The sequence below is a fragment of the Canis lupus genome, chromosome 25 (assembly GCF_011100685.1).
Source record: "Canis lupus familiaris isolate Mischka breed German Shepherd chromosome 25, alternate assembly UU_Cfam_GSD_1.0, whole genome shotgun sequence".
NCBI classification, from domain to species: domain Eukaryota; kingdom Metazoa; phylum Chordata; class Mammalia; order Carnivora; family Canidae; genus Canis; species Canis lupus.
This window is the reverse complement of record NC_049246.1, coordinates 27881435-27903817: the sequence shown is the minus strand read 5'-3', so window position 1 is coordinate 27903817 and position 22383 is coordinate 27881435. Positions and strand designations below refer to the sequence as shown.

At 38.7% G+C, this 22383-nt stretch overlaps 1 protein-coding gene across 6 annotated transcripts in view; it reads left to right on the top strand.

The window, feature by feature from the left end:
• The window catches only part of MSRA (methionine sulfoxide reductase A), a 433724-nt gene that overhangs the window by 300967 nt on the left and 110374 nt on the right, over positions 1-22383 (top strand). The window lies entirely within an intron of this gene.

Genomic DNA, 22383 nt, shown 5'->3' with positions numbered 1-22383 from the left:
TCTGACAAGTGTGAGATGATATCTCATGGTAGTTTTGATTTGCATTTCCCTGATGATGAGTAATGTTAGGCATCTTTTCATATGTCTATTGGCCACCTGGATGTCTTTTTTGGAGAAATGTCTGTTCATGTCTTCTGCCCATTTTTTATTTGGATGATTTGGGTTTTCGGTGTTGCTTTTTTCTAAGTTATTTTATATATTTTGGATACTAACCCTTTATTGGATGTGTCATTTGCAAATATCTTCTTCCATTCAGTAGGTTGTCTTTTAGTTTTGTTGGTGGTTTCCTTTGCTGTACAGAAGCTTTTTATTTTGATGTAATACCAGTAGTTTATTTTTGCTTTTGTTTACCTTGCCTTAAGGAGACAGATCCAGAAAGATGTTATGGCTGATGTCAGAGAGATTACTGCATATGCTGTCTTCTAGGATTTTTATGGTTTTGGATCTCATATTTAGGTCCTTAATCCATTTTGAGTTTATTCTTATGTATAATGGTCCAATTTCATTTTTTTGCATTTGGCTGTCTGTTTTTCCAACAGCATTTATTGAATGAAGAGATTGTCTTTTTCCCATTGGATATTCTTTCCTGCTTTGTTGCAGATCAATTAACCATTTAATTGTGGGTTTATTTCTGGGATTTCTGTTCTATTCTATTGATCTGTGTGTCTATTTTTATGCCAGTACCATTCTGCTTTAATTACTACCACTTTGTAATATAACTTGAAGTCTGGAATTGTGATACCTCCAGTTTTGTTTTTCTTTTTCAAGATTGCTTTGGCTATTTGAGGTCTTTTGTGGTTCCTATAAATTTTAGGATTGTTTGTTCTAGTTCTGTAAAAAATGCTGTTGGTATTTTGATAAAGATTGCATTAAATCTGTAGATTGCTGGGGGAGGAGCAAGATGGCGGAAGAGTAGGGTCTCCAAATCACCTGTCTCTACCAAACTACCTAGAAAACCTTCAAATTATCCTGAAAATCTATGAATTCGGCCTGAGATTTAAAGAGAGACCAGCTGGAATGCTACAGTGAGAAGAATTCGCGCTTCTATCAAGGTAGGAAGACGGGGAAAAAGAAATAAAGGAACAAAGGCCTCCAAGGGGGAGGGGCCCCGCGAGGAGCCGGGCTGAGGCCGGGGCGAGTGTCCCCAGGACAGGAGAGCCCCGTCCCGGAGGAGCAGGAGCTGCACCGACCTTCCCGGGCGGAAAGGGGCTCGTGGGGAGTGGGAGCAGGACCCAGGAGGGCGAGGATGCCCTCCGGCTTCCCTGGGACAGTAACAGCAACTGCGCGCCCAGGAGAGTGCGCCGAGCTCCCTAAGGGCTGCAGCGCGGGCGGCGGGACCCGGCGGGACCGGCGGGACCCGGAGCAGCTCGGGGGGCTCGGGCGGCGGCTCCGCGGAGGGGGCTGCGCGGCCCTGGGAGCAGCTCGGAGGGGCTCGGGCAGAGGAAGAGGCTCCGTGCAGAGGGGCCTGCGCGGTTCCAGGAGCAGCTCGGAGGGGCTTGGGCGGCAGCTCCGCGGAGGGGGCTGCGCGGCCCGGGAGCGCGAATCCACCAGCACAGGTTCCGGAGCACAGGGCGCCGGGACACAGCCTAGGATCCGGCCTCCCCCAGGACAGGCAGAGGCCGGGAGGGCCCAGGACAGCGAGGACGCTCCTGCCCCAACTGAGCAGATCAGCGGCCCCGCCCCGGAGCCTCCAGGCCCTGCAGACGGAGTTCCTGCCGGAGCTGAATCCAGGTTTCCAGAGCTGCCCCGCCACTGGGGCTGTTCCTCCTGCGGCCTCACGGGGTAAACAACCCCCACCGAGCCCTGCACCAGGCAGGGGCACAGCAGCTCCCCCAACTGCTAACACCTGAAAATCAGCACAACAGGCCCCTCCCCCAGAACACCAGCTAGACTGACAACTTCCAGGAGAAGCCAAGGGACTTAAAGTACACAGAATCAGAAGATACTCCCCGGTGGTTCTTTTTTTGTTTGTTTTTGTTTTTGTTTTTGTTTTATTTTGCTTTTTGATTTGTATCCTTCCCCCACCCCCTTTTTTTCCTCCTTTCTTTTTCTTTCTCTTTTTCTTCCCTTTTTTTTTTTTTTTCGTTTTTTTTTTCTTTTTCTTCCCCTTTTTTCTCTTTCTCTTTTCTTTCCTTCTTTCTCTCCTCTCTTTTTCTCTTTTTCCCAATACAACTTGCTTTTGGCCACTCTGCACTGAGCAAAATGACTAGAAGGAAAACCTCACCTCAAAAGAAAGAATCAGAAACAGTCCTCTCTCCCACAGAGTTACAAAATCTGGATTACAATTCAATGTCAGAAAGCCAATTCAGAAGCACTATTATACAGCTACTGGTGGCTCTAGAAAAAAGTATAAAGGACTCAAGAGACTTCATGACTGCAGAATTTAGAGCTAATCAGGCAGAAATTAAAAATCAATTGAATGAGATGCAATCCAAACTAGAAGTTCCTAACGACGAGGGTTAACGAGGTGGAAGAACGAGTGAGTGACCTAGAAGACAAGTTGATAGCAAAGAGGGAAACTGAGGAAAAAATAGACAAACAATTAAAAGACCATGAAGATAGATTAAGGGAAATAAACGACAGCCTGAGAAAGAAAAACCTACGTTTAATTGGGGTTCCCGAGGGCGCCGAAAGGGACAGAGGGCCAGAATATGTATTTGAACAAATTCTAGCTGAAAACTTTCCTAATCTGGGAAGGGAAACAGGCATTCAGATCCAGGAAATAGAGAGATCCCCCCCTAAAATCAATAAAAACCGTTCAACACCTCGACATTTAATTGTGAAGCTTGCAAATTCCAAAGATAAAGAGAAGATCCTTAAAGCAGCAAGAGACAAGAAATCCCTGACTTTTATGGGGAGGAGTATTAGGGTAACAGCAGACCTCTCCACAGAGACCTGGCAGGCCAGAAAGGGCTGGCAGGATATATTCAGGGTCCTAAATGAGAAGAACATGCAACCAAGAATACTTTATCCAGCAAGGCTCTCATTCAAAATGGAAGGAGAGATAAAGAGCTTCCAAGACAGGCAGCAACTAAAAGAATATGTGACCTCCAAACCAGCTCTGCAAGAAATTTTAAGGGGGCCTCTTAAAATTCCCCTTTAAGAAGAAGTTCAGTGGAACAGTCCACAAATACAAAGACTGAATAGATATCATGATGACACTAAACTCATACCTCTCAATAGTAACTCTGAATGTGAACGGGCTTAATGACCCCATCAAAAGGCGCAGGGTTTCAGACTGGATAAAAAAGCAGGACCCATCTATTTGCTGTCTACAAGAGACTCATTTTAGACAGAAGGACACCTACAGCCTGAAAATAAAAGGTTGGAGAACCATTTACCATTCGAATGGTCCTCAAAAGAAAGCAGGGGTAGCCATCCTTATATCAGATAAACTAAAATTTACCCCAAAGACTGTAGTGAGAGATGAAGAGGGACACTATATCATACTTAAAGGATCTATTCAACAAGAGGACTTAACAATCCTCAATATATACGCTCCGAATGTGGGAGCTGCCAAATATATAAATCAATTATTAACCAAAGTGAAGAAATACTTAGATAATAATACACTTATACTTGGTGACTTCAATCTAGCTCTTTCTATACTCGATAGGTCTTCTAAGCAAAACATCTCCAAAGAAACGAAAGCTTTAAATGATACACTGGACCAGATGGATTTCACAGATATCTACAGAACTTTACATCCAAACTCAACCGAATACACATTCTTCTCAAGCGCACATGGAACTTTCTCCAGAATAGACCACATATTGGGTCACAAATCGGGTCTGAACCGATACCAAAAGATTGGGATTGTCCCCTGCATATTCTCGGACCATAATGCCTTGAAATTAGAACTAAATCACAACAAGAAGTTTGGAAGGACCTCAAACACATGGAGGTTAAGGACCATCCTGCTAAAAGATAAAAGGGTCAACCAAGAAATTAAGGAAGAATTAAAAAGATTCATGGAAACTAATGAGAATGAAGATACAACCGTTCAAAATCTTTGGGATGCAGCAAAAGCAGTCCTAAGGGGGAAATACATCGCAATACAAGCATCCATTCAAAAACTGGAAAGAACTCAAATACAAAAGCTAACCTTACACATAAAGGAGCTAGAGAAAAAACAGCAAATAGATCCTACACCCAAGAGAAGAAGGGAGTTAATAAAGATTCGAGCAGAACTCAACGAAATCGAGACCAGAAGAACTGTGGAACAGATCAACAGAACCAGGAGTTGGTTCTTTGAAAGAATTAATAAGATAGATAAACCATTAGCCAGCCTTATTAAAAAGAAGAGAGAGAAGACTCAAATTAATAAAATCATGAATGAGAAAGGAGAGATCACTACCAACACCAAGGAAATACAAACGATTTTAAAAACATATTATGAACAGCTATACGCCAATAAATTAGGCAATCTAGAAGAAATGGACGCATTCCTGGAAAGCCACAAACTACCAAAACTGGAACAGGAAGAAATAGAAAACCTGAACAGGCCAATAACCAGGGAGGAAATTGAAGCAGTCATCAAAAACCTCCCAAGACACAAGAGTCCAGGGCCAGATGGCTTCCCAGGAGAATTTTATCAAACGTTTAAAGAAGAAATCATACCTATTCTCCTAAAGCTGTTTGGAAAGATAGAAAGAGATGGAGTACTTCCAAATTCGTTCTATGAAGCCAGCATCACCTTAATTCCAAAGCCAGACAAAGACCCCGCCAAAAAGGAGAATTACAGACCAATATCCCTGATGAACATGGATGCAAAAATTCTCAACAAGATACTGGCCAATAGGATCCAACAATACATTAAGAAAATTATTCACCATGACCAAGTAGGATTTATCCCTGGGACACAAGGCTGGTTCAACACCCGTAAAACAATCAATGTGATTCATCATATCAGCAAGAGAAAAACCAAGAACCATATGATCCTCTCATTAGATGCAGAGAAAGCATTTGACAAAATACAGCATCCATTCCTGATCAAAACACTTCAGAGCGTAGGGATAGAGGGAACATTCCTCGACATCTTAAAAGCCATCTATGAAAAGCCCACAGCAAATATCATTCTCAATGGGGAAGCACTGGGAGCCTTTCCCCTAAGATCAGGAACAAGACAGGGATGTCCACTCTCACCACTGCTGTTCAACATAGTACTGGAAGTCCTAACCTCAGCAATCAGACAACAAAAAGACATTAAAGGCATTCAAATTGGCAAAGAAGAAGTCAAACTCTCCCTCTTCGCCGATGACATGATACTCTACATAGAAAACCCAAAAGTCTCCACCCCAAGATTGCTAGAACTCATACAGCAATTCGGTAGCGTGGCAGGATACAAAATCAATGCCCAGAAGTCAGTGGCATTTCTATACACTAACAATGAGACTGAAGAAAGAGAAATTAAGGAGTCAATCCCATTTACAATTGCACCCAAAAGCATAAGATACCTAGGAATAAACCTCACCAAAGATGTAAAGGATCTATACCCTCAAAACTATAGAACACTTCTGAAAGAAATTGAGGAAGACACAAAGAGATGGAAAAATATTCCATGCTCATGGATTGGCAGAATTAATATTGTGAAAATGTCAATGTTACCCAGGGCAATATACACGTTTAATGCAATCCCTATCAAAATACCATGGACTTTCTTCAGAGAGTTAGAACAAATTATTTTAAGATTTGTGTGGAATCAGAAAAGACCCCGAATAGCCAGGGGAATTTTAAAAAAGAAAACCATATCTGGGGGCATCACAATGCCAGATTTCAGGTTGTACTACAAAGCTGTGGTCATCAAGACAGTGTGGTACTGGCACAAAAACAGACACATAGATCAGTGGAACAGAATAGAGAATCCAGAAGTGGACCCTGAACTTTATGGGCAACTAATATTCGATAAAGGAGGAAAGACTATCCACTGGAAGAAAGACAGTCTCTTCAATAAATGGTGCTGGGAAAATTGGACATCCACATGCAGAAGAATGAAACTAGACCACTCTCTTTCACCATACACAAAGATAAACTCAAAATGGATGAAAGATCTAAATGTGAGACAAGATTCCATCAAAATCCTAGAGAAGAACACAGGCAACACCCTTTTTGAACTCGGCCATAGTAACTTCTTGCAAGATACATCCACGAAGGCAAAAGAAACAAAAGCAAAAATGAACTATTGGGACTTCATCAAGATAAGAAGCTTTTGCACAGCAAAGGATACAGTCAACAAAACTCAAAGACAACCTACAGAATGGGAGAAGATATTTGCAAATGACATATCAGATAAAGGGCTAGTTTCCAAGATCTATAAAGAACTTATTAAACTTAACACCAAAGAAACAAACAATCCAATCATGAAATGGGCAAAAGACATGAACAGAAATCTCACAGAGGAAGACATAGACATGGCCAACATGCATATGAGAAAATGCTCTGCATCACTTGCCATCAGGGAAATACAAATCAAAACTACAATGAGATACCACCTCACACCAGTGAGAATGGGGAAAATTAACAAGGCAGGAAACAACAAATGTTGGAGAGGATGCGGAGAAAAGGGAACCCTCTTACACTGTTGGTGGGAATGTGAACTGGTGCAGCCACTCTGGAAAACTGTGTGGAGGTTCCTCAAACAGTTAAAAATAGACCTGCCCTACGACCCAGCAATTGCACTGTTGGGGATTTACCCCAAAGATACAAATGCAATGAAACGCCGGGACACCTGCACCCAGATGTTTCTAGCAGCAATGGCCACGATAGCCAAACTGTGGAAGGAGCCTCGGTGTCCAACGAAAGATGAATGGATAAAGAAGATGTGGTTTATGTATACAATGGAATATTACTCAGCTATTAGAAGTGACAAATACCCACCATTTGCTTCAACGTGGATGGAACTGGAGGGTATTATGCTGAGTGAAGTAAGTCAGTCGGAGAAGGACAAACATTATATGTTCTCATTCATTTGGGGAATATAAATAATAGTGAAAGGGAAAATAAGGGAAGGGGGAAGAAATGTGTGGGAAATATCAGAAAGGGAGACAGAACGTAAAGACTGCTAACTCTGGGAAACGAACTAGGGGTGGTAGAAGGGGAGGAGGGCGGGGGGTGGGAGTGAATGGGTGACGGGCACTGGGTGTTATTCTGTATGTTAGTAAATTGAACACCAATAAAAAAAAAATTAAAAAAAAAAAAAAAAGAAACAATCCAACTACTTTCTAAAAATAGTCTTACTACTCACAGAGACCATCAAAATTGATGACAAATCAATCTCCTACACAGGTCTCTGTTCTCTTGAGAAAGACAATCTGATAAGAGATTTGATGTTAAAATCTCACGTGGTTTAAACTCCTCCACCATCCCAGAGTGGCAGTTTATCATCTAGTGACACTATATACATTCCTATATCAGAGGTCTTTTTAGTATTCCTTGTAGATGTGTATCTTCTAGAATAACCTCTGAGGAGAATGAAGGAAATTTTCAGCGAAGGGCAAAGATGGGACTTCCACAGTGCTAAAGATGTCCCTTACCTGTGTGTCTCTCCTCCGGGATACTTTGTCTCACTTTCCATGCGGAGATGACAGCCCTGGTTGCAGGTGGGATTCCTACACCCTGTACATATGTACTTACCACATAGTACATGATAACTCGAAGATTGGATTATGCCTCAGCCTTCCCACCTGACTGATAGCTCCTTAAAGAGCTGTGTTTAATTCATCCTCATATCCCTAGTAGTTAGCACATTACAGGGCAATAGTAGGTCCTCAGAATTTTCCTGAAGTAACCAACTGGTGTCAGAACAACTTGAGGAGATACAGAAGAAGTTGCGAAGTTGAAAGCTCTCTATGGAGAGCTTGGAGGAGACAGCAACTCACCTTGGGTACAGTCTGGGGCTCCAGGAGCCCACCAAAGAAGATTGTTGAGAGTCCAAAACAGATTTGTTGTCTTTGACTTTTGCCCTGGAAGCTTACTCAAGGTCTCTGTACAAAATAGATCCATATGGATATATTGTTTCTTATAGGCCAAAGATAAACCTTCTGATTTGCCAGCGGTATAACATACCACCTGAGGCTTTATTTTACCCTTAGATTGAACAATCACTTGTGTGTCCATTCATTTCCCTTATGAATACATGTTCAAGGTGGTCGGGTGAAATAAATCAGCTATGGAGTGAAAAAAAAAAAATCTGTAGATTGCTTTGACGAGTATAGATATTTTAACAATATTTGTTCTTCCAACCTATGAACATAGAATATCTTTCCATTTCTTTATGTTCTAAATTTCTTTCATCAGTGTTTTATAGTTTTCAGAGTATAAGTCTTTTGCCTCTCTGATAAGTTTATTCCTAGATATTTTACTGCTTTGGTGTAATTGTAAATGGGATTATACTCTTATTAGTATATAGGAATACAACAGATTTCAGTGCATTGATTTTGTATCCTGTGACTTTACTGAATTTATATTCAGTTCCAGTAGTTTTTTGGTGGAGGGTTTAGGATTTTCTCTATATATATATCATGTCACCTGCAAATAGTGAGAGAGTTACTTCTTCCTTACCAATTTGGATGCATTTTTTCCTTTATGTTGTCTAATTGCTGTGGCTGGGACTTAGAGTGCTATGTTGAATAAAAGTGATGGGCGTGGACATCCCTGTCTTGTTCTTGACCCTTAGTGGAAAAGCTCTCAGCTTTTTACCATCAAGTATGATGTTAGCTATGGGTTTTTCATGTAAGGCCTTTATTATGTTGAGATATGTTCCCTCTAAACCTACTTTGCAGAGGGTTTTTATTATGAATGGATGTTGTTCTTTGTAAAATATTTTTTTTGTATCTATTGAAGTGATCTTATGGTTTTTATTTTTTCTTTTATTGATGTGATGTATCACATTGATTGTTTTGCAAATATTGAACCACCCTTACATCCCAGGAATATATTCCATTTAATCATGGTGTATTATTTTTTAATATATTGTTGGGTTTGCTAACATTTTATTGAGGATCTTTGTATCTATACCCATGAAGGATATTGGCCTGTAGTTCTCTTTTTTGGTGGGGTCTTATCTGATTTTGGTATCAGAGTGATACTGGTTTCATAGAATGAATATGGAAGTTTTTCTTCCTCTTGAATTTTTTTGGAACAGTTTGAGTATAGGTATTAACTCTTTAAATGTTTGGTAGAGGGCAGCCCTGGTGGCTCAGTGGGTTTAGTGCCGCCTGCAGCCCGGGGTGTGATCCTGGAGACTTGGGATTGAGTCCCACGTCTGGCTCCCTGCATGGAGCCTGCTTCTCCCTCTGCCTGTGTCTCTGCCTCTCTCTCTCTCTCTCTCTCTCTCTCTCTCTGCATCTCTCATGAATAAATAAATAAAATCTTTAAAAAAATAAATGTTTAGTAGATTTCATCTGTGAAGCTGTCTGATTCTGGGCTTTTGTTTCTTGGAAGTTTTTTTGATTACTGATTCAATTTCATTGCTGGTCATTTGTCTGTTCAGATGTTCTTTTTATTCCTGCTTTAGCTTTGGTAGGTTATATATTTCTAGGAATTTATCCATTTCTTCTGAGTTGTCCCAATTTGTTGGCATATAAGTATTCAATAGTATTGTTATAATTGTTTATTTTTGGTAGTATTGGTTATTATTTCTTCTGTTTCACTAGTGGTTTTGCTTATTTGGGTCCTTTCTCTCTCTCTCTTTTTTTATTGAGTCTTACCAGAGGTTTATCAATTTTGTTGATCCTTGAAAGAACCTGCTCCTGGTTTCATTGATCTGTTCTGTTTTTTCAGTTTCTGTATCAGTTATTTCTGCTCTAATCTTCATTACTTCCTTCTTTCTGCTGTTTTTGAGTTTTGTTTGTCCTTTTTGTAACTCTTTAGGTGTAAGGTTATTTGTTTGAGATTTTTCTTGCTTCTTGAGGTAGGCCTGTATTGCTGAGAACTTTCCTGTTAGAACTACTTTTGCTACATCTCAAAAATTTTGGACCATTGTGTTTTCATTTTCATTTCTCTCCATGTAATTTTTTGTTTTTTTCTTTGATTTCTTGATTGGCCCATTCATTGTTTAGTAGCATGTTATTTAACCTTCATGTATTTATGGTCTTTCTAGATTCTTTCTTGTGATTGACTTCTAGTTTCATAATATTGTGGTCCATAAAAGATGCATGGTATGACCTTGATCTTTTTGAATTTGTTAAGACTTGTTTTATGGCCTAATATGTGATCTATTCTGAAGAATGTTCCATGCAGACTTGAAAAAAAATATGTATTCTGCCATGTTAGGATGGAATCTTCTGAATATATCTTTTAGATTCATCTGGTCCAATGTATCCTTCAAAGCCACCGTTACTTTGTTGACTTTTTGTTTGGATAATCTATCCATTGATGTAAGTGGGGTGTTAAAGTCTTCTACTATTATTGTATTACTATTGATTACTTCCTTTATATTTGTTATTAACTGCTTTATGCATTTGGATACTCCAATGTTGGGTGTGTAAATATTTACAATTATTGTATCTTCTTGTTAGATTGTCCCCTTTATTATTATATAGTGTTCTTCTTTGTTTCTTGTTATATTCTTTTTTTTAAAATAGATTTTATCTGATAAAAGTATTGCTGTCCTGGCTTTCTTTTCATATCCATTTGCATGATAAATATTTGTCTGTCTCCTCACTTTCAAACTGCAGGGGTCTTTAGGTCTGAAGTGAGTCTCTTGTAGGCAGTATATAGGTGGGTTTTGCTTTTTATCCATTCCATCACCTTTAGTCCATTTACATTCAAAGTAATTATTGACAGATAGATAGGAACATTTAGTCCATTTACACTAAAAGTAATGATAGATAAATAGGTATATATATATATATAGATAGATAGGTAGATAGATATTTATTGCCATTTTGTTATCTGTTTTGTGGTTGCTTTTTTTTTTAAAGATAGATTTATTTATTCATAAGATACACACACACACACACACACACACACAGAGAGAGAGAGAGAGGCAGAGACACAGGTAGAGGGAGAAGCAGGCTCCATGCAGGGAGCCCAATGCGGGACTCGATCCCAGGTCTCTTGTGGTTGCTTTTGTAGTTCTCTGGTTTTTCTCTTGCTGTCTTCTGTCACATTTTGTTGGCTTTCTTTAGTGATCTACTTGGATTTATTTTTATTTTTTAAATATCTATTACTGGCTTTTGATTTGTAGTTGCCATTAGGTTTGTATATAACATCTTCTGCATATAGCCATCTATGCATATCCAGCTGATGATCATTTAAGTTTCAACCCATTGTTTACTCCTGTCCCTACCACATTTTAGGTATGTGGTATCATTCTTTACATCCTTTTATTTTGTATGTCCTGTGATTGATTTTATAGATATACTTATTTTTACTGCTTTTGTGCTTCTTACTTTTCTTACTCTTAATTATAGTCTTTCCTTTCTATTCAAAGTGTTCCCTTTAATATTTTTGTAGGGCTGGTTTAGTGGTCATGAACTCCTTTAGCTTTTATTTGTCTGGGAAACTCTTTATCTCTCCTTATGAATGATAGTCTTGCTGGGTAGAGTTTTCTTGATAGCAGATTTTTCCCTTTTAGCACTTCACATATATTGTGCTACATTCTTCCGGCCTGCATAGTTTCTGCTAAAAAATCTGCTAATAACCTTATGAGGCTTCCCTTGTAACTTTCAATGCTTTAAAAATTCTCTCTTTATCACTACTTTTTGCCATTTTAATTACTATGTATCTTGGTGTGGACCTCTTTGGGTTAATTTTAGGGGGGAATCTCTGTGCCTCGTGGATCTGCATTTATCTTTCCTTCCCCAGTTATGGGAATTTTTCCACTGTTATGTCTTCAAAGAGACGTTCAGTCCTCTTCTCTCTCTTCTTCATCTGGGATCCCTGTAATATGAACATTATTATGCTTGATGGAGGTGCTGAGTTCCCTAAGCCTATTATCATTTGGTACAATTTTTTTCTCTCACATGCTCAGCTTCATTATTTTCCATTAATTAATTTTTCTGTTCCAGGTCACTGATGTTTTCTTTAACTTCTTCTAGCCCATTTATTCCATTTACTGCATTTTTAATTTCATTTATTGTGTTACTCATTTCCAGTTTCTTTTTTTCTCTATGTTAGGGGTCTCACTGATGTCCTTCACTCTTTTTTCCAAGTCCAGTGAGTATTTTTATGATCATTACTTTAAATTCTCTATCAGGCATATTGCTTATGTCTTGCTTCTTGCTGTGGTTTTGTCCTATTTTTTCATTTGGAACATATCCCTCTAATCTCTTCATTTTGTCTAACTCTCTGGACTATTGCTGTGTGTTAGGAAAGTCAGCTACATCTCCTGCTCTTGGAAGTAATATCTTAGGCAGAAGAGATCCTATAGTGTCCTGAAGTGCAGTATCTTCTATTCTCCAGAATCTGGTGCTTCAGGAATATCTCCTAGGTGTGTTGTGCATACCCTGCCATTGTGTCTTGGCTGCTTTTTCCTTTAGTCCATTTATGTCTCTCTTTGTCTGTTGTGGGCAGTGTTTGATCTCTGTGGTGTTAAGGGACCAGTCTGGGGCTGCTTTGGGCTTGAGCTGAATCAGACAAGGCATTTGCCAGAGATGTAATAGCACCAAACTGCAGGTTGCTTTCCCTATGTTGTCTCAAAGAAGTTTTTGTTGGTGGGTGGTCCTTATAATCACACCAACTGTTTACAGTGTCTGATTGGTGTGTATGGTTATCTTCCTCTCACCCTAGGGCCAGAGCCACTTTGGAGTGGTGCTGGATCCTTTTAGGGCTGCTTACACACTGCTAGACTTGTAGCCTGGTTTGAATGGGCTCTGACCAAGAGTATATTGAAAGGGGGTCAGTTTAGTGGTGCCTACAAAGTTTGCATGCCAGCAAGAAGGGATATGCCACCACTGCCACCACTGGGACTGGGTGGCTGGGGTGGGCATGCAGTTTGAACAGTGTGCATGCTGACCTGCTTACAAACTGAGTCCTGCTGCTGCCACCCCACTGGCACCACCAGGGGTGGTCAGGGAAGATCTGCAAAAAATGCATGGGGAAGGTGCACAATTTTAATAGAGTGTGCCAGTCTTCTGGGGGAGGGGTCTGCAGTGCTGGGACTGAGGCAAGCATGACTGGAAAGGCAGATCTGCGGATTGTGGAAGCTGTGTAGATAGGGGATGCTAGACATAGGGCTTGTTAGTGAATGTTGGTGCCATGCCAGTTCCCACAGGTGGCTATGTGTTTATGCTGGGGGGCAAAGGAGGGAGATGGCACCTTCCAGCTCCTTTGTTCTTAGAGAAGTCCCTTAGCAAACACCACACCTCTGGGACACACTCTGAGATTAGTAAATAATTCTCCGTCTTGTATGCCCCAGGTGTTTTCAAACTGCTGCTTCTACTCTGTATCTCTGTGGACTTTTTGTCATGCTGTTTTTTTAAGAGGAGGGACTCCGCTTCCTCTTACCTTCCCAGTTCTCCCAGAGCCTAGCCTGCTGATTTTCAAAATTCCCAGCTTTAAGTCCCTCTGGTTGTAAGAACTCACAAAATTCAGCCCCTCTAATTTTCAAAGCCAAATGTTGTGGGGATTCATTTTCCTCACATGGTTCTCTTTGGTATGAAAGTTTGTTTCTCTCCCCTCTCCTTGGTCATGGCTCCTGGCCTCCCCTCCACATTACCCCACAGATGGTCTGGTCCCTTTAGCTCCTTACCACATCTCTGCTCTTCCTACTTTCTTCAGTGTGGCTTCTTTACACTTAGTCGTGTACTTTGTTCTATCAGTCTTTAGGTGGCTTTCTGGGCTGTTTACACTAATGTGAGTATTTTTTAGTTGCATCTGTGGGATGAAATGAGCTTAGGGTTCCCCTACTCCATAATCTTCCCCTAAGTTCAAGGATACATAGCTTTTGCCAAGTAACTTAACCTCATTTCATAACAAAGAATATGGGCATATATGTAGCATTACAAAATATCTAGCACCCAGCAAGGTAAAAGTCACTCTTTTTGGTATCCATTAATGATAACCAGGCATTCAAACAATCTTCATGACTTAGGCTAGATAAAAAATTTTAGGTACAACACCAAAAATATGATCCATAAAAGAAGCCATTGATAATTCAGACTTCATCAGAATTAATTTGTGCTCTTTGAAAGTCACAGGAGAATGAAAGACTAACCATGACTGGGAGAAAGCAGTTTCCTGTTATATATCTGATCAGACACTTGTATCCAGAATATATTAAAAAAAAACTCTTTAAATTCAATAATATGAAAACAACACAATTTTAAAAATATATGAAATATTTGAACACTTTACCAGAGAAGATGTACAGATAGCAAGTTATCACATGAAAAATGCTTAACATCATTGGGCGTTAAGAAATTCAAATTAAAACCACAATGAGCTATTGCTACACATATTTTAGAATAGCTAAAATTAAAAGGACTGACAATGCCAAGTGTCTGTATATATAAGACAACTGGAGTTCTCATACATTGCTGGCAGGTAATATAAAATATTACAATCACTTTGGAAAAAGCTTGGCAATCTTAAGTTAAACAAAAATGTACCAGCCATTTCACTCCTGGGTATTTATCCAGAAGAAATGAAAGCATATGTACATACAAAGACTTGTACATTTATACTATTTATACTAGTTTTTATTTTATACTATTTTATACTCATTTATTTATACTAGTTTTATTTTAATAGCCCAAAGCAGGAAAGAACCAAAATGTCCATCAATAGGTCGATGAATAAACAAATTGTAGGATATCCAATCACTGGAACACTACCCAGCAATAAAGAAGGAACTATTGAACTTATAACAACATGGTTGAGTTACCAAAAAAATGGTATATGCTATATGATTCCACCTGTATAAAATTCTAGAAAATGCAAATGAACATAAATGAATGATAGAATGTAGTTGAAAGTTTGCCTGAGGCTTGAGGGTGGGGACTGAGAGTGGTGGGAAGGACAGATTTAAAAGGGGCCTGAGGAATATTTTGGAGTTCATTATCTTGATTGTGGCAATGGTTTCATGATCTATATAGATGTCAAAACTGATCAAATCGTATACTTTAAATATATAGCATTTATTGTATATCAATTTTACTGCAATAAAACTGGTTTTAAACTTATCTAACCCAAATTCTTGATTGCCACTGAGGGAAGAGTGGTTAAGAGGCATGGATGCTTGATGGATCTCTGTTCACTCTTAATGAGCACATCTTGCTTCTTTTCATACTTATCTATTTGATGATACATTATGGATACATTGTAGAAATTTTCTGAAACTAAGATCAGGTTCTTTGGTGTGTATTTTAGCTGAAGTCCTAGTAAGATTCCTGAACTGAGGTAGGTGCTCAGCAACTCTTTATTGACTGAGAAATTTCTAAATTCGTAAGAAGTATGTTGAAAAAGTCTCTTTCTTCAATTTCTGCATTAGAAGTCACAAGGGGATGGAGGAATTATGTTTACTGAGCTCTTATGTAAGATAGCTAGTAACCCTGTGAGGAAGTATGGCACCATCACCCCTATTTTTCCAAATGAAGAAACTGAAGTGTAGATGAGTCTAATAACTTGACTGAGGTTCCACAGTTGTTTAACAGCAGAGCCGGTTTTAGAATTAAGAACTGTCTCATGACAAAATCCAATTATGGGTCAGGATCCATTTTTTTCCTAGCAGCAGTTTATAGAAGAGAAGAATATGGATTCATTCTGATGGAAGTCACCCTGTCTCTGCAACCAACATGGAGAGCCCTCTAATGATGTTGCTCCTTTGAAGTTCCCTAACATAGTCATTGCAGGCCCTTATATTATATGTCCTCCTTTGCCCTGATGTTCACTATCAACTGGTGAGTCCTGGGATTTCTTAATCACTTTGAAACAAGCCATAGTATGTGAATTTTCCTTTAAAATTACCATGTTCAAGCAGATTTCTCATGTCTCCAGTTAAAAGGTGTAAAACAGGCCTGGTAGCCAAAAATGAGCTAAGGTTAGAAGGCCCATTGAGCAGATGAGAACTTCTGTCTTTTTACTTCATTATAGATTAAGTATTTCTCTATTTTCCAATGCTTTCTGTGACTTTGGAGAGAGAGAGAGAGAGAGAAAGAGAAATCTTAGAACAGTCTTGGGATGGTTTGTTCTTTCAAATCTTATTTGAAGAAGGTGGATGGAGAAATTGCAAACAGTTGGTAGATGCCAAGAGGTCAGTCCTCTTCAAGAAGGCCCCAAAGCCCAATCCTCATTACTTAGTTTAGAGAGTGTTGTGGGAGAATGATCAGCACAAGATGCTGTTTCTCAGCCAGTTATTTTCATTTCACTAACTACAGCAAGCCCATCACTAGCTTTCCTGGAACATGAAAACAGCTGAATAGTATCAGTAATTTATCGTCTCAGTTTTTCCAAAGCCAAGAGGAGAGAACAGTGAACTTTGTGACACTAAATCTGTATGAAAGAGAGTTTTGGATTTTTGAAGATTATGCTTACCCAGGGTTCTGGGTGGCTTCCTTAAGCCTGATGTTTCTAAATGTATCTGGTCCCCTGTATGTCCTGTCCAGATTTCTATGTGGCCTCCTGCTCAACTAACCAGCTTCATCTCCTTCTAGGCTTATAGGCAGAACCAGCCTTGTCTTTTCACAGTCCTCAGCGCATACCAAGCTTGTTCTTATTTCTGGGCCTTAGGTGGTGATGCTCCTTTCCAGATGCATCACCTACAGTGCGCTTTGTTCCATTGTCCTTGATTTTTTTTGCTCTAACTTCTTGTGCATCAGTTTTGGTGTCAGGTGGATCTAGCTTTAGTCACAGCATGGCCATTTACCCGCTCTGTGGCATTGGGCAGGTCACTTAATGTCTCTGATTCACAGCTTCCTTTGTGTCAAAGAAGGTGGAGAATACCAACTTGACGGACTAATTTGAAGATTAATGACAGCTGTCTACAATGTGAGGGGAAACGTTGGCAAAAACCCAGTATAGTGCAGTATAGGGTCAAGCTCATTCCTTTCTCTCTTTCCCTTTTCCCTTTTCCCAGCTATTTTTTTGGGATCAAAGCTTATAATTAATTCTGCATAGCTTCCATAGTGCTGAGTACACAGTTGGTACTATGTGAATACTTTGTGCTGGAGAGAATGTATTTATTTATGGAAGAAGGGAAAGCAAGTAGGAATTCTCATCACTAACATTTTTCTGTCCTTTTTCACAATGCAATTTGATTAGTTTTGCCATCTTGATAACAGCATACAAAGAATGTTTAGGTCAGGTATAAGAGTCAAAATATTTCACTTATTTTGTGATTTGATTGGTTGGACCAGGCTCTTTCTTGGAATCAGTGTCAAAAAGGCCCAATTTTGCCATACTTCGGATCAGAGGTCAAGGAGATATTACTTTGGAAAGTTCTTCATGGATGGGGCAGGTGTAGGAACATTCACTCAAAAGAGTTTTCCCCTTTCTTGGGTTTGTTTTCCATTGAAATAGAGAACTGGGCTGGAGATTAGTAGAGGTGAAATTTTAATGGAGAAGATAATTCTGCTAAAAAATGTAATGAAGAGTTAAAAACAAGTACATTTGTACACACATAAAATAGATTCTGATTATCTCTTTGGATCTATGTAACCTGTACTGTGTGAGCATCTGAGAGAAGAATATTATTTAATGCTTTTCAGAGAATGAAAAGGATTGTACCTAGAGTATCTTGTGTGACATCATTTGTTATTTTTATTTCAAACTAGTTATTCTGAAGCATTCCAAGTTTATTAAAAGTGGTTTAAATAAAAGTACTTAACACCTACGTAATTTTTTTGTAGTAAACAAAGTGCTTTACAGATTTCATCTTATTTACTCCTCACAACAAGCCTATAGTTTAGGTCCATATAATTCTTATTTTACAAGTGAGGTTTGAAGCTCAGAAAGATGTGGTAATTTACATAAAGTATGTCAGTGGCAAGTCAGACTTAAAAACAAGATCTTGTAGCTCTGAGCTCTAGGCTTCTTATGAGAGATTTAGTGAACAGGTTTTCCTCACATGTGAATTACTATTTTGTGTTCATAACATAAACCAATAGTGGTTGAAAGAAATGGTGAAAAGTTTAATGATGCTAAATATCTGTAAATGCAATGTATTAAAAATAACAAGAACAGAAAATCCATAGTTCTATAGGTTTTTTGATCTGTTGAGCATCAAATCATACTTCCCAGTGAACCATCTGTTTCCACATTTCAAGCACCTATCCATTTAATAAGCCTCTTCCTCAGTGAACTGAAATGTACATGCACTGGAATTAACCAAACACACACACAAGCTTGTGGAAATGTGTGTATGGTTTTAAGATATTAATACCTTCTCCTTGGGATGAATTTTGATTGAAAAAATTTAATCAAATTAACATTGTTATTCATGAATATACCAGAGAGTTAATGTCTTATCCAGTGTCACTCAAAATTCAAAGATATCTGAATAAAGGCTTTGATGTTTTCTCTTGATCCCCTACTGTATCTCTTTAGCATTTTCTTGTTTTCCTTTCTGGCCAGGCAGGGGTTCAGCCACAGTGACTGGGAAGAGTATATATTGGTTCTGACATGAGGAGCTGTCAGGTTTGTGAAAACATCCAAGAAGAGTTGGGATCAGAAGGTTAGGGCTATAAATTCAAATCTGTAAGACTTGAAGATAGTGACTGTAACTGTGTGAATAATTCCCATTTTTCCATATTGATGAATAGTCAGTTTGGATTGGTGCAAAGGGAGAGGTGTGAGGTATCTAGGGCAGAGCTGTGGATAATGCCCACTATGTTACTCCTTTTTATAGCTGTCCAGGGTGATTTGGGGATAGCCAAAGTCTGCACAAAGAAGACAAGGACAACAGTGACAGAAGCCCTATCAGTATTGTAGTATTACAGTTAGCAGATGATCAAGTTAGAGCTTAATTCAAGAGTTCATGGCTTCAGGAAAAGGTTCATAAATTCTTATCCTGATTTGTAGTAGTAGTACAATCCACAATTACATAAAAAATAATCCATGGATTGTTTTTTATAGAAATTCATTACCTTATAAACTTGTCTAGAAATGACAAGTCATGTGCATCTTTTCTGCCCAACCATGCAATTTTCTGTTTCTACCCTTCAGGTTGTCATATCACTATAAGAGAGCTCTAAATATGGATATAAGTCTAAAGATTTTATTGTGCACTCTTCTACCAGACTATTTGTGAAAATATGATCAGTGGAAGGGCCCACTATTCTATAATTTCCTTGGGATGATTCTTAATTATCCCCATCTTGTTTGCTAAACAGTCAGTTTTTATTCATAAGCAGCAATTTCTCATAATCCTATGATAATTCAAGTATCTTCATCCAAATGCAGAGATATTTATTGTCTTCAGTGTACAAGGCACATGGAATGTTAGCAAAATTTGTTGAAAAATATAAATAAATCACTTCTGCATGTCCTCTTTTACTCATATACTAGTTTATCTTCCACAAGAAAGGGAACTTGAGTAGATATATAACAACTCCACACGGAGACCCTACTGTTCTGAACCTTGTGCCGAATGGAGATAGGTCAGATTTTACTGAAAATCAGCCATCCACCAATCTTTTGGGTGAATGTTTTGGAGAATATTTTCAGAGAGAACAACAATGCTACCATAACATCATTGTGCACCAAAGAATGTGAAGTGGTCACACAAGGAAAGCCTTTCATTTAAGTGAAGGAGGGGACATTCAGGAAGGCAAAGAAAAAAATGTTGCCAAAGTGCCATTCTGGAATGTGTATTTATCCAATTTCTTAAATTATACTGGAATGTGAACTCTGAGAAGGTAGGGTTTGCTTTTATTTATTGCTGTATTCTCAGCACCTGGAAAGGTATTCGACACATGTTAGGTGCTTAATAAATAATATTATGACAATACCTACACAGTAGATACCATAAATAATATTTGTGCTGTAATAATACCTATATGTTATGTATTATAATAATCATATTATGATACTTAAGTGAATATATAACTTATATAGGAATGAAATATATATTCTAATTTGGTATTATACAGTGCTTATTGGAGACATGAGCTGGTTTATTTTTATTATATATTATTAAACTAATATTCTGGTGTCATTAATATTGGCTGTTTAAGCCACTAATTAGTTTCTGGTCCCCATGTGTGTGGCAAGGTGGGGATGGAACTCTGAAGGTGGGAAGATGGAATTTCTAGGAAGTCAGCCAATCTGAAGTATAAACAAGTAGGTCCAGAAAACACCCCCCACTGGGTGCACAAGTATGCATGTACACACCATAGATAGCCTATGACTTGACCATAAATCCTATTTATTTGTTATTATTTAAACCTCTATTTTTAGCCTCTAGTTTTGATCATGAATTCTAGCTTGTCTATTCATTAACTGCCATAGTGAACTTTTAGTGTCTTTAACTACTACACTTCCCTCTACTAGTCAAATGTATTAGATTACTGGTAACTTTTTCCTAGAGCTCTTAAGATTCTTTTATTTACATTTGAATTTGCATTTTCATTTACAAAGTAAAAAGCACTTTGATTGATTGATTTGCACTCCAGTATTGATTGCAGGGCTTTGGATCACAAGATATAAACTCATATGTTCTTCATGCAACAAATATTAGTGGAAGTATATCCAACTGTCTGATGCTATACCAGGTCCTATGACTGTAAGGCTCTGCCCTCTGGAAGGCTCACAGGCAAGGAAGAGGGACAACCATATAATAACAAGGCAATACAATAAAATCTCTGAGACAAAGAAGTCAGTGATTGTCACAGCCCTAAGGAGCACTCAAGGGAGGTTTTGTGGAGTGAAGTCGCTTGAACTAAGTCTTGAATAGGAGTTTAGTAAAAAGTGTGTGCCTTCTGGGAGCATGGGGGCAGGCAGAGGGAGCACTGTACACTGCATACCTCAGGAACCTGTGTTTTTGAAAGACTTAGGTTTTCCTCACTGCATTATTGGAATTAAACTTATTGTTGATGGATTATAAAGAATCTGGAAAACATCTGAGCAAATTTTAAACCCTAGCTACTCAAAGTGCAGTCTGGAGGTCAGCACCACTCGTGAGCAGCTTAGAAATGCATGCAGAGTCTCACTCAGGCTCACCCCAGACCTACTGAACCAGAATCTGCATTTTTAACAATATCCCCCGGTAATTCCCATGTACAGTAATATCTGAAAGTACAAAGCTGTTCTTTTTGGAAGACTGAATCTTCTGTTGGAGGAGTCTTGGAGCACTTGCTAAAACTGAGGTTGATTTTTGAATGATGCAGTAAACACATGGGAAGTTCATTGTGACAACAGCATGGAGATCTATAGAAGATCTATATTAAGCCTGTGGCTGTTTAACTTTGGGGACTAAATTATTCAGTTAGAAATTGGTCAGGATCTATACTTTAGCAGCTGTGACAGAGTGGGAAATGGGCTGGGCTAACTTTAAGGCTCAGGTTTTTCCTTAATTGGGTGGATGACCTTAGCCAAGCTCTTCAGACTCCCTGAATATCAGTTATTTAGTCATTTATAGGCACCTCCTATGTGCCGAGCAGTATGCCATGTGCTTACACATACATAATCCCATCTCCTTGTTTCCCAAGTGAGGGACCACAACCTGCCACACAGAGTATCTCATTAAGATCCCAAAAAATAATGCACAGCACAGTGCTTTGCAAGTGAAAAATGGAATATGTTATGGTTTAAATATCTGCATAGAAAAATACATATTTGTAGAGCATCTACTATGATCTAAGACCTGTAATAAATTTACCTAAGTTCAAACATATATGTTGTAATTAAATTAAGCAAAGCAAAACAAATATATTTTGTGTTTATTTAAGGAGAGTGTCAAGATGAAATTAAAATAAGCACTTAGTAATATATGCACCTCTGGGTCTATTGCAGCAATATTCATAATAGCCAAGATATGGAAGCAATGTTAAATTTCCATTGATGGATGAATGGATAAAGAATGAAATCTTGCCATTTGTGACCCCGTGGATAGACGTAGAGGATATTATTTTAAGGAAATAAGTCAAACAGAAAAAGACAAATTCACATATTTGTGGAATCTAAAAAACAAAACAAAAAACAAACAAAAAACCCCAAAACAAATGAACACACACAATGTAGAAACAGACCCATAAATACAGAGAACAAACTGATAGTTACCAGAGTGAAAGGGTTGTGGGGGATGGGTGAAAAGGGGTGAAGAGGAGTGGGAGGTACAAGCTCCCAGTTATGAAATGAATAGGTCACTGGAATTAAAGGCACAGCATAGGGAATATGGTCAAAGGTGTTGTAATAGCATTGTATGGTGACAAATGGTAGGTGCCCTTGTGGTTAGTGTAGCATAAGGTAAGACTTGATAGATCACTAAGTTGTACACCTGAAACT